At 36.2% G+C, this 15,992-nt stretch overlaps 1 long non-coding RNA gene across 2 annotated transcripts; it reads right to left on the bottom strand.

Moving 5' to 3' along the window:
- Positions 1-9,358: 9,358 nt before the first annotated feature.
- LOC118479726 lies at positions 9,359-12,817 on the bottom strand. 2 transcript variants are annotated; one of them, XR_004860303.1, is made up of 9 exons: positions 12,675-12,817; positions 12,451-12,588; positions 11,107-11,193; positions 10,635-10,686; positions 10,527-10,563; positions 10,359-10,450; positions 10,035-10,135; positions 9,664-9,906; positions 9,359-9,552 (listed from the first exon to the last, which is right to left on the bottom strand). It is a non-coding gene; the product is annotated as an uncharacterized LOC118479726 (long non-coding RNA). The 2 variants fall into 2 exon arrangements; XR_004860302.1 differs by having other exon boundaries at positions 10,359-10,563.
- Between the last annotated feature and the right edge of the window lie 3,175 nt (positions 12,818-15,992).

Consider the following 15,992-nt stretch of genomic DNA (forward strand, 5'->3'; position numbering starts at 1 on the left):
CGTTTAGAGGTCCTGCAAGGGACCTGGGTCAAATTTAGTAGGACCTCCTTCAATACCCAAAGGTATTGGATGGCGGGGGTCCAAACTCTTTGACCCCCTCATAAGTTAACTACTATTAATACTATAACCCGGCTATTTAGGACTGTATCCCTGCTGACTCAGACTACTTAGTCGAGGGTAACGTCACCTCCAAAAGAGGGGCCTACCATAATTTGCATTAATAACTTAATTCATTATCTTTCAATAATCAGACCCTTTAGGATTGTATCCTTCCTGACTCAAGCTACTGGGTTGAGGGTAACGTCGCCTTCAAAAGAGGGGCCTACTACAATAACTAAGATAATCTCTTAAACAAGTGCAAAAGTGCGAAAATAATCAAAGGTTATACTAATACACGAGTCGGATCCAAGTGATTCATCTTGTCTATCTGTTTTTATTTTTATTTTATTTTTTCAGCATTTAGTTAGTTTTATTTTCTTAGTTTAAAAATCTTTTTTTCTAACATTTTGATTTGATTAGACGTTGAGGATAAACCGGTACTAAAAGCTCTTGTGTCCTTGGATGACCTCGGTATCTTACCAACACTATACTATGTCCACGATGGGTGCACTTGCCCATATGTGTGTTTAGTGTTAGTAAATATCGTGTTTTATAAATTTAAAACTTGGCTAAAAAGTGTAAAAAGGGCTTAAAATATATACCAAAAATATATTACACTAGCATGCATCAAGGCATAACAACGAATTCGTAATGGCCATATCGAGTTCGAAAAGCGGTTTTGGGGATGTCTTCCTCTCTAATGCGCAATTGATGATAGGCTGAATGTAGATCGATCTTCGAGAAACACTTAGCACCTTGCAGCTGATCAAATAAGTCATCGATTCGAGGCAATGGGTAACGGTTCTTGATGGTCAACTTATTCAATTCCCGATAATCGATGCACATCCTGAACGACCCATCCTTCTTTTTAACAAAAAGGACTGGCGCGCCCCAAGGAGAGGTGCTCGGGCGAATAAAGCCTTTTTCAAGTAACTCCAGGAGTTGGTTTGAAAGTTCCCTCATTTCGGATGGAGCGAGTCGATAAGGAGCTTTGGAAACAGGGTTAGCTCCAGCAATAAGATCGATACGAAAGTCGATATAACAACTTGGCGGTAGTCCAGGAAGATCATCAGGGAACACCTGAGGAAATTCACGAACCACTGGAACGTCTTTGACTTCAACTTTCCTTTTCTTTTCCTTCTCTGCTACTACAATGTTAGCCAAGTAAGCTCTGTATTCCTTGCGGAGATACTTGCTAGCTTGGATACACGACATGAGCTTGAGACCTTTCGAAGCTGTTTCGCCGTACACACATAATAAATCACCATTCGCGAGCGAGAATCGAATCATCTTATCAAAACACACAACTTTAGCATGGTTTTCGCGAAGAAACTCCATGCCTACTATGATGTCGAAACTTCCGAGTTGTATCAGAATAAGGTCGATTGGGAAGATATGATTGTTGAGCTCGAGGGTACAATCACGGAGAACAGAGTTAACGGCGAGAGTTCTTCCAGTAGCGACTTCAACTTCGAATGACGAGGGGAGATAAGAGCGCTTACGACTAAGGAGCTTCTCGAATTCAAACGACACAAAGCAGTTATCGGCTCCAGTATCAAACAAACATGATGCATAAATACCATTCACAAGGAACGTACCATTAACCAGGTTGTTGTCAGCCTAAGCCTGACGGGTGTTGATGTTGAAGGTTCTGGCACGGGCTGCTTGTTGCTGCTGCTGAGGCTGCTGCTGCTGCTTGGGCTCTTGTTTCACCAACCTGTTCGGGCACATGTTTGCAAAGTGGTTAGGATTACCACATGCAAAGCAGACTCGAGCATTGATCACGGGTGCTTGAGCTGCGGGTTGGCCTTGAGGGGCTGGGAATAGAGCTTGATGAGCGGCGGCTTGAACTGGGGCTTGACGGGGACCATAGCGACAGTTCGCAGTGAAATGACCGTAAAGATTGCAGTGAGCGCAGAAACGACAGGCGATCCCCACCGGATGGTGATATGAGCATGTCGGGCAGAGCGGGTGGGGTCCTGTGTAAGCACGCTTTGTTGGCGGTGCATTGGTCACTGGAGCTGGTCGGTGATGAGATTGCTGCTGCACCGGTACGGCTTGTAGAGGGGCAGCAGTGGTTGTGACCGCACAGTTCTTGTTGCTGGAGCTGCTGTTGTTGTGCTTCTTCTTGCGACGTGATGACTTGGACGGTTGAGCAGTAGAGTCGGTGGTTGGTGCAGTTGTAGCTTGATGTAGAGACTTGGATGGCTTATCCCAGAAACCAGACTTTACCCGCTTGTCATTGATCTCGGCGGCAAGCAAGTAGGTCTCTTCAATTGATGATGTCTTGGCGGCATGAACAAAGTCGGCAACACAATCGGATAGAGCTCGAATGTACTTCTTGATGGCCATGTCTGGCGTCTTGACTTGATCGGGACAGATGATGCTAAGCTGCTTGAAGCGAGCAGTTAAAGCAGCGTTATCTCTGTCCTTTTGCTTGATGTTTCAAAACTCGTCCTCCAGCTTTTGGTGTTCATGGGGAGGGCAAAATTCGTCCATCATGATGGCCTTCAGCTCTTCCCAAGTCAGCTCATAAGCTGCATCATTCCCGCGTTTGTTTCGTTCGGCCGTCCACCAGTCTAGAGCTCGGGACTGGAAGACACCGGTTGCATTTAGGGTACGGAGATTTTCAGGACAGCCGCTTTGGCGCAGAGTGACTTCAACTGAATCAAACCATTGAAACATGGCGGTAGGGCCATCTTCTCCGGTAAACTCTTTTGGTCCGCATGCTTTAAACTGTTTGAAGCTGAAAACGGTCTTGTTGGCATCCTTAGGAGCATCGGTTCGCGACTCCTCAGACGATTTGCTGACGTTTTCATACACCTCGCTCACAGCTTTTGCCACTTGCTTGGCGATGATAGCAGCGAGACGCTTGTCTCTCTTCTCTTGGCGGGTAAGTGGGGTTCGGTGTCTAGATGACGACATGGTCTGCAACAGACATCGTCGTAGGTCTCAGACAAAACAAATCGAAGCTCACCTCACACGTCTTACTACTTACTAGAGCTCAGGAACATGATAAGGCATGAACCACATAAACATATAGGCACAAACTCACAGATTCACGTACTCATAGAAGCATAGAAGCACATAGCGCACGTAGATCACGGATACACATAAGCACGTAGAGCACATAAACATATAACCACAGAACACATTCCTATTCAATCACAGAGGTAGTCAGAATACAGAAACCTATCATTTAAAGCTCGCGTGTCGTTCGTATACATCGGTCGCGTATAGCATATCGAGTAGCATCGTATAGTCGTATAGCATGTCGAGTAGTATAGTATAATCGTATAACATATAATATAAGCGTACATTGTAGCATAATGTCGTCTGAATTCGCAGCGACTTGTTACCGTCTTGAGATATAATAGCAATACGAGTCGTGTGTGTTGATCGAGGTGATAGCAAAAATCGAGAGAGCATCAAAATTAAACACGTAAAACAGGCAAACACACTTAAAACACATAAAATCGACGAATTATCAGAGTGAACAGTTGCGGGCTCAGAATCGAAACACATAAAATCGGGAAATAGATTGTCTGCGGCTACTAGACGTCGACTACCCGAAGCGATTCGACTATTCACAGTAGACTTGTCGTCACTTTTCGACTTTCGGGATTGCGTTTCTGCCTCGATTCTTGGGCATTCATTACGCATTCCCTAGGTCATACTCATGAGTTCAGGTCGTTGGAGTCCGTCGAGGCTTTGGTGAGATAAATAAAATCCGGAACAAGTTGTCAAGGTTAGGGTTTCACCCCTTGCTTAGCAACTTCTTCCTTATTTTAGTAAAATTGAGGAGATTATTCATCGAAATATGGATTTCACTCCTGATTTGGTATAATTCTCCTCGTTTGTTATCGAAAATAATGAGGAAATCATTAATAAACTGATAAGATCAGTATTGACCAAGCAATTCAGTCGAGAGTTTGCGGTTTTCACACCTAATCCTGACTGAATCGCTTGATTCTATTTGAAAATTCGAGTGCAGTGATAGCGAAGAGTAACAGGATATAGCACATACGCTTGGTCTGTTGGTTCCTAACTATAGTCTAGGTCTCTAAGACAGCGACCCGGACTAGGTCGTGTCTAGCCTAATTCCCTATAGTTATGGCTCTGATACCAATCTGTCACACCCCAACCGATGGCGGAATCATCGGGGCATGGCACTGAGCGAAACAGATTGTCCAGAAGTTTCCACAACAACTATTAATACTATTTAGTTAAATAATACGTCCCATACCGTATCCCAAATAATACAATAAATTATTACAGATAACAACTAGTCAAGTAATTCTGTTCCGACAACTCAGATTTAAATAAAATAAATATTGTTTAAATGCTTCTAGAGACTCGATCTGCAAGATCTACAGACAACTATGCTCTAGACGCTTATTCCTAGCTCGCCTTCCTAGCAGATAAGCATCCTAATTGCCTGTCACATACGTTAAAATAAAGTCAATACATATAATGTAAAGGTGAGCATACAAGTTTGATAATAGCATATAGAGTTCGAAATAGTTACGCATAACCAGCACGTACACAGAGGAAAATGAAAGATGTTAATTATCGACATGGATCTATCGATACCAATGACTGCGGGTTGACTATTCGAGACAGTTCGCAATACATGATTACCACCGTAATCCATGCAAGTAATTGTCCTTAACAACCCCCGTGTGAACGGGTGCTGAGTCCAAACTATAGTACTACGTCGTTAAGGCAGGTAGACAGCATTCCACGTGTAAACACAATCAACAAGCATTCATTTAGTCACGTAATACATGCATAATCGGTTAGCGTTTAAAGTAATTTGAGTAGTGTGTTCGATTGTGATTTAGATAAGTAACGTATGTAACACCCAAAAGTGCTAAAGCAAAACGGGTTCGAGTATACTCACAACGATTGATTGATGGATTGAATGGAGCGCTTGAGAGTAGGGTTAGCCTGAATAGTTCGATAGCATAATGATGAGTAACACGCAAAATGGAAACAAGTGATGATGGGTCGAACAGCCTGGTCGATCGAACGGTAGGTTCGATCGAACGGGTTGTTCGTTCGGTTAGACAGTCCGTTCGGACAGTCTGTTCGATCAGCCGGTAGGCTCGATCGGTTGGGCTGTTCGAGCGGATTGTTTCTTCCCTTGAGTAGGATGTGTTTGTGTATGATGGTTTGACCTTTTGAAGTTTTCGTTGTAGTATTTGAGAACATTGAAGTGTTCTTACCTTTCAGGTCGATCGATCGAACGGTCTGTTCAATCGGCCGGCTTAACCGATCAGTTAGACACTTCGATAGTGAGTCCTCAGCTGGATGTCACCTGATCGATCGAACAACATGTTCGATCGTGTGGCACTCCGTACTACGAACGAGTTGTAAATCGATTAAGTGTTGAAGCATAGTATCTCATGATCCGATGAGTAATATTATCGAACAGCCTATTCGATCGAACATCATTTCGTTCAATACCATACTTCATAAAATTGTCAAAGTGTGGGGCCATGTGCTAGCCGATCGGGTGGCCTGGTCGATCGGCTGACATGTCCGATCGGTTGAGCTGTTCGTTCGAACAGCCTGTCCGATCGGTCAGCATCCTGACCTGGATGGCCTGTTCGTCTAACACTTGGCTGTTCTGATTGTTTGACGTTATATCGAGGTATTTTGACGACGAACTGAATAATGGAACCTTCGTTCTTACTTGTTTCCCCCGCTCGGACAGGAATCACCCAAGTCCGGCCGGTGAACGGTTCAGAACGGTGGTTTAACGTTTAACCCGAAATCGGTGAACCTCGTAGATAGAACCCGAATCTTGAACCACTTGACCATTAGAATGATTGGTGAGTTGGCTTAAGCTTCGTTTCTATCGGTTTGAAGGCATTGAGTGTAAAAGAGTTGAAAGAAATTTGGAAATCCTTCTTTCAATCCTTCACATCATGTTAATGTTTAGATCTGTGATAGATCTTAGTTTGTTGATGTGGAAATCGGCTAGATCCAAGTGATTCTTGGTGGATTGAGGCCAAAACATGATGTTCTTGAAGAACACCTTGATGACATCATCCTAGAATGCTTAGATCTTGATGATTTCACAGTTAGAAATCAAGATTTGAAAGATAGAAAGGTGTAGGAGCATGTATTGATCAAGGAAGTACAAGATTTAGGATGAAAACTTAGCGAAATCGGAAGAAATCTGAGAAAAGAAGGGGTGCACGAGCTGGTCGGTCAGAGAGTTTCCAAAAGTGGAAAGAATGATAATGACAAGCCTATTTATAGACTTCCAAAAGGGGAAAGGGCTGGCCGATCGGCCAGGCATCCCGATCGGACAGCCTGCTCGATCGGACAGTCTGTCCGATCGGCTGGGCTGTTCGATCGGCTAGGAGCCTGATCGATCCACAGCCTGTTTCGAGTGTTCGGTGCGACGATTTCTGATATTTCGATATCTATTGAAGACGATACGAATACGATAGAGTTTCCTATTCAAATTACTTTTAATCCTAACCACTATATCTACATACAAGCATCTATTTTCCATATTCGATTTCGATTTCGATTGAGTTCGATTGAGTTTCGAATTTAGATTCGATTGATTCACTACACATAACATAAAGTAAACACGCGCAAGTAACACATAAGGCACACACACACGTAATATAATACCAGATTCGCATAGTTCGAGTTTCGAGTTCGATTGATGATTCGATTAGCTTGATTATTGATTGATTAACTTTATCGCATTGTTACTTCCTACTATTCACAGTCGTAATTCGTTTCGCATCGATTAAACATTCGATTTCTTCGATTCTTTTTGATAGACAACACTTACTCCACATAATACAAAACATAAAATAGACTACTTACAGTCAAAGAAGTCAAACTTGACTTGGACTTTGAATTTGACTTTGACATTCGAAAACACGGGGTGTTACACGGACTTTTATATCAACAACCAAAGTTTGAGCCCATAGCAAGCTTCTACCGACCTGGTTACAATTTACATTTACTACACCAAAAAGAAAAACACGTTCACCAAAACTTTCACGTTTGTATGTTGAAACTACGCCACTCCTCCCATGTTATATTTTTAAACTTTGACCGATTCGCCACACAATCGTACACCATTTCTTTCGTTTCTTCCCCTAATCTCTGTTTGTTTACATTTCCACATTCGAATCTTTTTCTGTTTCTAGCTTTCCATATACTCCACATAATCAAAATGTAAACTGCGTGAATAATATACTATTTATCTCGTTGACACTTTGCAGCTTCTCTTAAGGTAATAAAAAAATTGCTCTTTTAATTTAACTCTATGTTTGTCACCTATCCTATGTTATGTGGGATTTTGCATAATACAAATACATATATGATTGGATGTCATATAAAATAGTATTTATGAGGGATTTTGCATAACAAAAATACGTATATAATTGGGGGTTAGGATCAAATACAATGGATAAAATAAATAAGAAGGGTAAGAAGGATTCTAGTCCATTGATCTTAGATTTGAAGGGTTGAGATTAGTTGTAGGGAAAAGAAGATAATAGAAGGGCATAAAGGGAATCTTATATTTATGGATTTTCTCTCTTCACATGCAAGGCACATGCCAATTCCCCCATCGATTTAAAACGTCCATAACTTTTTCATACGACATTTTTTTTTAAAAAAAAAATTCACCATAATAACAAGCGTTTTTTTATCTTTAATATGAGTACCATATTATCATATAAAAATAAAATAAAAAATTTCATTTTTACTGGGTTTTTTTTTTTGCATTGTGTTAAAGATTCAGGTCATTGTGTCTTTTAACTGGGTTTTGGTCAGTAGGGTTTCTATACATTGTGTTATTATCAAAACCTATAACACAATGTTAACTTGGGTTCTATCAATTGCGTTTCTATAAGAACCTATAACACAATAAATGACACAATGAAGATGGTGTTATATCTGAGTTTTCTATAAATTGTGTTATTAGTTCAGGTTATTGTGTTTAATATGTTATTCATTGTATTTTAATATGTTGTCCATTGTGTTTTAATAATTTGTTCAATTTCTTTTATTATCTTTGTTCATTGTGTTTTAGTTTGTTGTGTATTGTGTTTTTAGTTTGTTTTCCATTGTGTCTTCATCAGCTCTCCATTATGTCTTTTATCTGTTGTCATTAATTGTGTCTTTTATCTGTTGTCATCAATTGTGTTTTTATTTAGTCTGATACTTATTGTGTTATATGTTATCGTCATTGTGTTATACGTTATGGTCATTATGTTTTAGTATGTTGTCCATTGCGTCTTTATCTGTTGTCATTGATTGTGGTTTTAATCTACTTTACATTGTGTTTTACATCATGTCCATTGTGTTATTATCAAAACCTATAACACAATGTTAATTTAGGTTCTATCCATTGCGGTTTTATAAGAACCTATAACACAATATACGACACAATGAAGATGGTGTTATATCTGGGTTTTCCATAAATTGTGTTATTAGTTCAGGTCATTGTGTTTAATATGTTATTTATTGTGTTCTAATATGTTGTCCATTGTGTTTTAATAATTTGTTCAATTTTTTTATTATCTTTGTTCATTGTGTTTTAGTTTGTTGTGTATTGTGTTTTTAGTTTGTTTTCCATTGTGTCTTCATCTGCTCTACATTGTGTCTTTTATCTGCTGTCATTAATTGTGTCTTTTATCTGTTGTCATCAATTGTGTTTTTATTTAGTCTGATACTTATTGTGTTATACGTTATGGTCATTGTGTTTTAGTATGTTGTCCATTGTGTCTTTATCTGTTGTCATTGATTGTGTTTTTGATCTACTTTACATTGTGTTTTACATCATGTCCATTGTGTAATATGCAACTGGGTTTTTGATTTTTTTTTTCAAATATAACAGTATGGTACTCATATTAAAGATAAAAAAACGCTCGATTTTATGGTATAATTTTTTTTTTTAAAAACAAATGATGTATAAAAAAGTTACAGACGTTTAAAAATTGGGGGGGGGGAATAACATGTGACTTGCATGTGCATATTCTTTTTCCTCTTGTAGACAAAATTATCCTTTTCATTTAATTCCTCCCAGGACACTTGTCACTCTCTGGTGGCTTCTTACCCTTCTTATTTTTAAATACTTTATATTATAACTCAATGTCATATAAAATAGTACGAGAGTTATGAGGCTTTAATGAAACAAGTTGAATCGTTGGATATAGAAACCTTATGCATTTCTGTTCATTAAAATACTAGGTTATCAGCCGGGAACTTCCCGGGTAGGAAAATTTGATTTACATTAATTATAAGTTTATAAATAAAATAAATACAAACAAAGTGATATATTACTGTTAACGGTAAATAACTAATAACTGGATAACATGATTTTTTTCGATGATTAGTCTCCAACCTTAGCAACTTTTCTTTGCTCAATTTCCCTCATCCATGAACCCATCATTTCCAAGTTACTGCTGACTGCAAGAAACATCCACAAGCCTTAGAGAACAAAAAACACAAAACCAAGTAAAGCTATATATATAATCAGATTTATGCATCTACTGTTATGTCGAAAAGAGATTAGGATACCAATTCAACAAAGGAGATGAATACTTTTGCATCAACTGGACAAAACCTTATGAGAACTCTGTTGTGCCTCCACCTCCATCCCATAAAAACCTATCTTCTTTGTCCTTTATTTGCTGTTGGATTAACATATTCATAAGCTGATGAGATTCCATCTTCTCATTTTCCAATGTGGGCATGCGCTTCCATTGCCAATCCCAAACCGCTTTACCATTCAAGCATGTAGTTAACCCATTTGACCACATCCTACAAACACACATACACGTGGCAACAATGTAAAAGTAAATATTCATAATTAAAAAATAAAAAAGACCATCATTTACTTAAGGAAAATTAAAGTATAAAAAGGTGGGTATACCCATTTGACCCCTTACCTAACTCGTCCAACCGTGCTATTTTTCCACCTCAAAGAGGACCTGGACACAGTCATCAATTCCTGTAATGTTTTCTTTTCTTCATTGAATTCCAAGTGAATCTGAAAAAAAAATACTCATGTGAATATAAAAACATTATGTAGTTTTTTTTTTCTAAAATTACACTCTTTGACCCGAAACTATTGAACCCAATTTTAATCTTATAAGTCACCGAAAGCTTTTTTAAATTCTTATAACAACCAAAAGAGATAAAAATAATACCCAAAAATCCATATATTTGTTTGTTGAGTACATAATCTGGATACAAATAAAAATAATGCTCACCTGTTTTGATCTAAGCACGCCGGTCAATAGTTTTCCATTTATGCATCAATAAATGGCTCGTTGTAACTTCTTTAATGAAAACGCTTCTGCTTCTATCATATATGGTGCATAAGAGGCCTATGATAAAAAGAGTCTAATCTAATCTTGCTGGTCTTTTAAAGGTCTTACCCATGACAATGCCTTCTTTCTCACCGGTGAACATAACCTACATACAATTAATTATTTCAGGAATAGAAATTAGGCTTCCATTTAATAATAATTGTGTACTTTGTTCACCTCATAAGAGAACTGTCTCCTTGCTGGAGCTCAAAATGGATCTATATTCCACCTGTGAATCGATGAACATAAAGATGTAATGATGCACAATAAATATAATAAAAAAGAAAAGCTTTTTTTTTGTAGTGGAACCACTCGTAACTTTGTCTAATTTCCTATAGCACTCCTACAAATAAAGGCGGTTCTAGCAGGTTTAGACTTTCACCATCAGTGGCCCCTAGCTTCTTTGGTTCAGATACGCATACGTGTGATTGAACTCTTGCGTAGAAAGAAGTGGCTATACCACGAGACAGAGGATAGTCACCAGTTTGATGTTTGTTTAATATCATAGATCCTTAGATAGGGGCCAAGTAAACTAACCCTTTATCCTTAAATAGGGCTAAGTCAGTACTTTCTGAACTTTAATAATGTATAACATGATTAACCAGCTCGATGTTTGTGATAAAACGCAAAACGTTTGTACAGTGCTAACCTTTGTGTAGAAATCTGGTGGTGAGTATGAAATAAAGCAAGTCTGACTCAAATCCAAACGCCACCCATCGTCCATCTACACCTTCACCTGAAGAAATAAAAATAATTGTATTTATGAGGAGAGTATACCCGGATCCATGAAATACAAAAAAATTAATAATTGCTTAGTAATTGCTTAAAACAAAGATCTTTTTCTGATGTAACATTTTGATTTATATTAACATTAACATTAACATTTTCTTATTCATCTTTTAATAATGTAATTGATAAAAGATCTTTTATAGAAAATAGCTTTTGTGAGTCAGAGATCTTTAAAGAGAGGGTCTTAGCCACTTGTTAATCATATTTCTAACAACTTGTAAGTTATAACATAGAAAAACATTTACATTTCACGATTTAAATTCTACATAACTCAAATTTATGTCTTAACCCAAATTTAAATTGTTTCCACAAAAACCAAATTTCAAGTAGGAACCGTAACCACAAGGTTTAAGAACAATCAATTACCTCTAGTTCTTGAATTCTTCTTGTTTTCCCTTCTTTTAGTGTATGGTTACTTACACATGTAATTGAGTTTGCTTGAACGAGAAAATAGAGTTCTAGACTTGCAATATTAAGCATTAAATGACTTTTTTTCTTCTATATGAAAGGTAATAAGACTCTATGAAACCTTTGACTCATGCCCAATTTGACCAATCCATTTTGACTTAACTCACATTTTTAATTGGGTCAATAACTTGATCTTGCAAATCTAAGCATATAATTAGATAAACATAGGAATTGCTGGTAATTTGTGATTCATGATATATTAAAATTAGTATTTGATAGATATTTCCAACAAATTAGAACATAAACTTTTTCTGTTTATGAAGTCAAGACTTGCATGATCTCTACCACCACATTTGGAGATGGAGACGAACATTAGAAAAATATGTGCAGTTAATTAAAAAATAGTTAAAATCAAGCCATTTAATGAGATGTTTAGGAAGTATATGAACAAAGAACAGAAACAACAACCATTGCATATAATCTTAACATGGGTTCTATTAAAATGTTATATCATGATTCACCATTGCATATAATCTTAACATGGGTTCTATTAAAATGTTATATCATGATTCACAAATAGGACCACATGAAACTGGAATCAACTTAGAATGTAGTTTAGATTACATATGATCTGTATTTCTCCCAAAACCTAAAAAAAGTAAGATCCCTAAAAAATATATTAAAATCAACTAAAATGTATTCAAACCTCAACAGTCAAACTCAAATTCAACTTCCCAGAACAAAGTCAAACTATCACACACAAATAGATCAATACAATGACAAAAATTTCACTTACAATTGGCTACAACAGAAACCTCCTTATAATCATCTCCAGGATCACCGGTATCAAAAATTCCGTATCTGGCACCACGGCATTTTTGATCGACCTCCTAAAAATCATCACCGAGATCACTGAAGGTTAGATCCTGCAAAACTGAACAGAAGGCAACAAATTAGGTCAAAATCGATGCCAAAAACGAACCGAAAGTAAGTATTAGGGTTGCAAGTGGCGTATTGTACCTTAAATGGATGATGAACAATTGAAGTTGAGAAAAATCGTATTTGAAGATGTGAAATCGGTGTTTGATGTCGATTTTTTTTAAGAAGATGTGTCTGCGGCGCTAGGGTTTTGAGAGGGACGATAGAGAAAAGGAGTTTTGTTAGTGTTGTTGAATGAAAGGAACAAAGGATTTTGGATTTTAGAAGGAATATATAGTCGGGTCAAAATCCGGATCCCGCATAACCCATTAACAAAAAAATGACCCATTCAGTTTTCCGCCAAAACCACATCTAGGAAGCTCTAATATTGTGCCAAGTGTCCCAATTTTTTTTTGTTTATTATATATAATAGATTTTTTCAATAGAATTCAAACGGATTTTATTTATCATTTCAAATTTGCAAGGTTTTTTTTTTCACTGAATAAAATGATTTTATGTCATGTGTGGTTCATTGGTGGCCTTTGGAACATTATAGAAAATAGTATACGTACCCATTACGTTATCCTTTTTATCCTGTCATTTTTATTACGCGATAACCAGAGGTGATACAAAATCATCTATTTAACCAGAGGTGATACAAAATCATCTATTTAGAACCGTTAAAAGAGTTAAAAAAATCATGCTGTCTCGTTTAGGATAAAAATAAAAGAATGATAGCATTTTAAGCAAAAGAGAAAACAAATGAAGATATTTTTCAATTAATACTCATGTTTAAAATGTGCTTTAAAACCAGGGTGCACACGAACGGTAGCGGACAAAAAATTTTTATAGGGTCACCTTTTTTAGAGTTAGATTTCTCATAACTAAATGTTATAAATTTCGGTCGGCTTTCGGTTGGGTTGGAGCGGAGAACATAACAAAATACGATATTATAATTAATATACATGATTGTTACTCATTAGAATTTTCAGATCAGTCACCATGAAAGGTCTTCCAATTCAATTTTTAGGAGTATATTTGAAGAAGAAGAGGACTCAAACATTGATGACCTTCTTAATTCTAGTTTTACATAATTATATACATATAATGCGTATTATATGCATATGATGCTCTCACCATATTACATAATGGTATACATATGGTTCGTAACTATAACTTGTAATTTTACAAACACATATAACTATCGCCTAAAATACATGTTTCATATCTCGGTGACTTCCGAGGCTTCATATAGAGAAACACACACATAAATATATATATATATATATATATATATATATATATATATATATATATATATATATATATATATATATAGGGTAAGGTTCATTTGAGAACCACCTTTATTGCGAAAACCGCGAGAACCAATGTGAACACAAAAAAATACCTAAAAAGATCCAAAAAAACACACAATTTTTTTTTAATATTTTTCTAAAAAAAATCGCTATATTTCGATACAAAAAAAAACTTGTTTTTTCGAGTAACAGTTATGGATGCACATGTGCGTTTGTATCATTTCTTGAATAAATTCCGTAATATATTACCACTAGTAGAAAAATGCACTTTCATTTACATTACAATCCGTAATACACCAATTTTTACATTACCAATATTAAGAATGCACATATGCATCATTATATATAATCATCATATAACGTGTTTTGATTCAAAAGGTTTGTGATTAAGTTTGTGATTTTAAATGATAAAGCAGGCCCATATACATGTGTTTTGGTTAGTTATATCTAGTGGTTGATGGTTAAATTATATTTGTCACTTTATGATGTAATATGTTGTTTGGATGGTATAAAGGGTGTTGATGTACATGTAATAAAGTGAAATATTGGTAATAGTATTGTATTATGGATGGTAGGAGGCAATGGTATTGTATTATGGATGGTAGGAGGTAATAGTAGTGTATTATGGATGGTATGATAGATGGAAGGGAAGGTTTATTCAAAGTGGTGTACCAAAACACGTTAAAACATGTTCATACATATATATGCACATGTGCATTTCTAGTGTTGTTAATGTTATAACAAGTTCATACATATAGATGCACATGTGCATTTCAAATATTGTTAATGTAAAAAGTATTGTATTATAAATGGTAGTGTAAAATAAAGTGCAATTGTCTGATATTAGTAATGTATTACGGAATTTGTCAAAAAAAATGATGCATATGCACATGTGCATGGATAATTGTTACTCGAATTGTTTTTTTTTTTTGGTGATGAAATATAGTGATTTTTTTATAAAAAATAGTAAAAAAAATTTGAGTGTTTTTTGATTTTTTTAGGTATTTTTTGGTTGTGTTCACACTTGGTTCTCGCGGTTCTCGCAATAAAAGGTGGTTCCTAACGGATCCTTCTCCTATATATATATATGTGTGTGTGTGTGTGTGTGTGTGTGTGTGCGTGCGTGTGTCTGTATATGTATGTATATATCAAGCTGCCACGCATTTCCTATACAATAATCAATAATAAAACTGATTAAACATTAAAATATAATTTAAGTATAGTAATAAATGTTTCTTCACAAATACGTAGCAAGTTGCTACACATTTCAGATGCAATAATTAACAATAGTATTAGTTAAACATTTAAATATGATACGAATATAATAATAAATGTTTTGTCAAAAATGTGTAACAAATTGCTAGGCATTTCCTACGCAATAATTATGAATATTATTAGTTAAGCATTTATATATATCTCAAATATAATATTACATGTTTGTTGTAAATGCGTAACAAGTTGATACGCATTTCTATTTCTGAAAGAACAATTAATATTTAAATGAATTCAACATATAAATATAATTCAAACAAATAAATAATAGTTCCGTCGGAAATGTGTAGCAAGTTACTACGCATTTCCAACGCAATAGTTAATAATTAAACGTTTACATATAAATCAAATGCAAATATAATTCATCTGCCATAAGTGCGTAGCAAGTTGCTACGCATTTCCGACGCAATGCTTAGAATTAGTATTTATGTCGCTATTGCATCGCAAATTGGCCAAAAAAAATCAAGGCTTTCGTTCCGTAGGAAATGCGTAGTAAATGTGTTAGAATTTGTGACACATTTTTTTGCGTAACGAATTTCCGTAGCTAAATGACCACTTTTCTAGTAATAATGGGAAGCGTTGAGACAACACATGTACATGACTAGGTTTAATAGCAAGATCTATTTGCATTCATATATGTACAATGATTTATGGCGCACACACTTGATAACACCGTGTAAACTGCAATAACCGCACATTGTTAACGCCTAATCACCCATGGTAGACCTGGGCACTCATCTGTAATTTCGTTAAATCGACACATACTTGTATTGCATAAGATTACATTAAATGACATAACTACATAATGGATACGGATAACCACCACCAATAT

Source organism: Helianthus annuus, chromosome 6 (genome assembly GCF_002127325.2).
Source record: "Helianthus annuus cultivar XRQ/B chromosome 6, HanXRQr2.0-SUNRISE, whole genome shotgun sequence".
Taxonomy (NCBI): domain Eukaryota; kingdom Viridiplantae; phylum Streptophyta; class Magnoliopsida; order Asterales; family Asteraceae; genus Helianthus; species Helianthus annuus.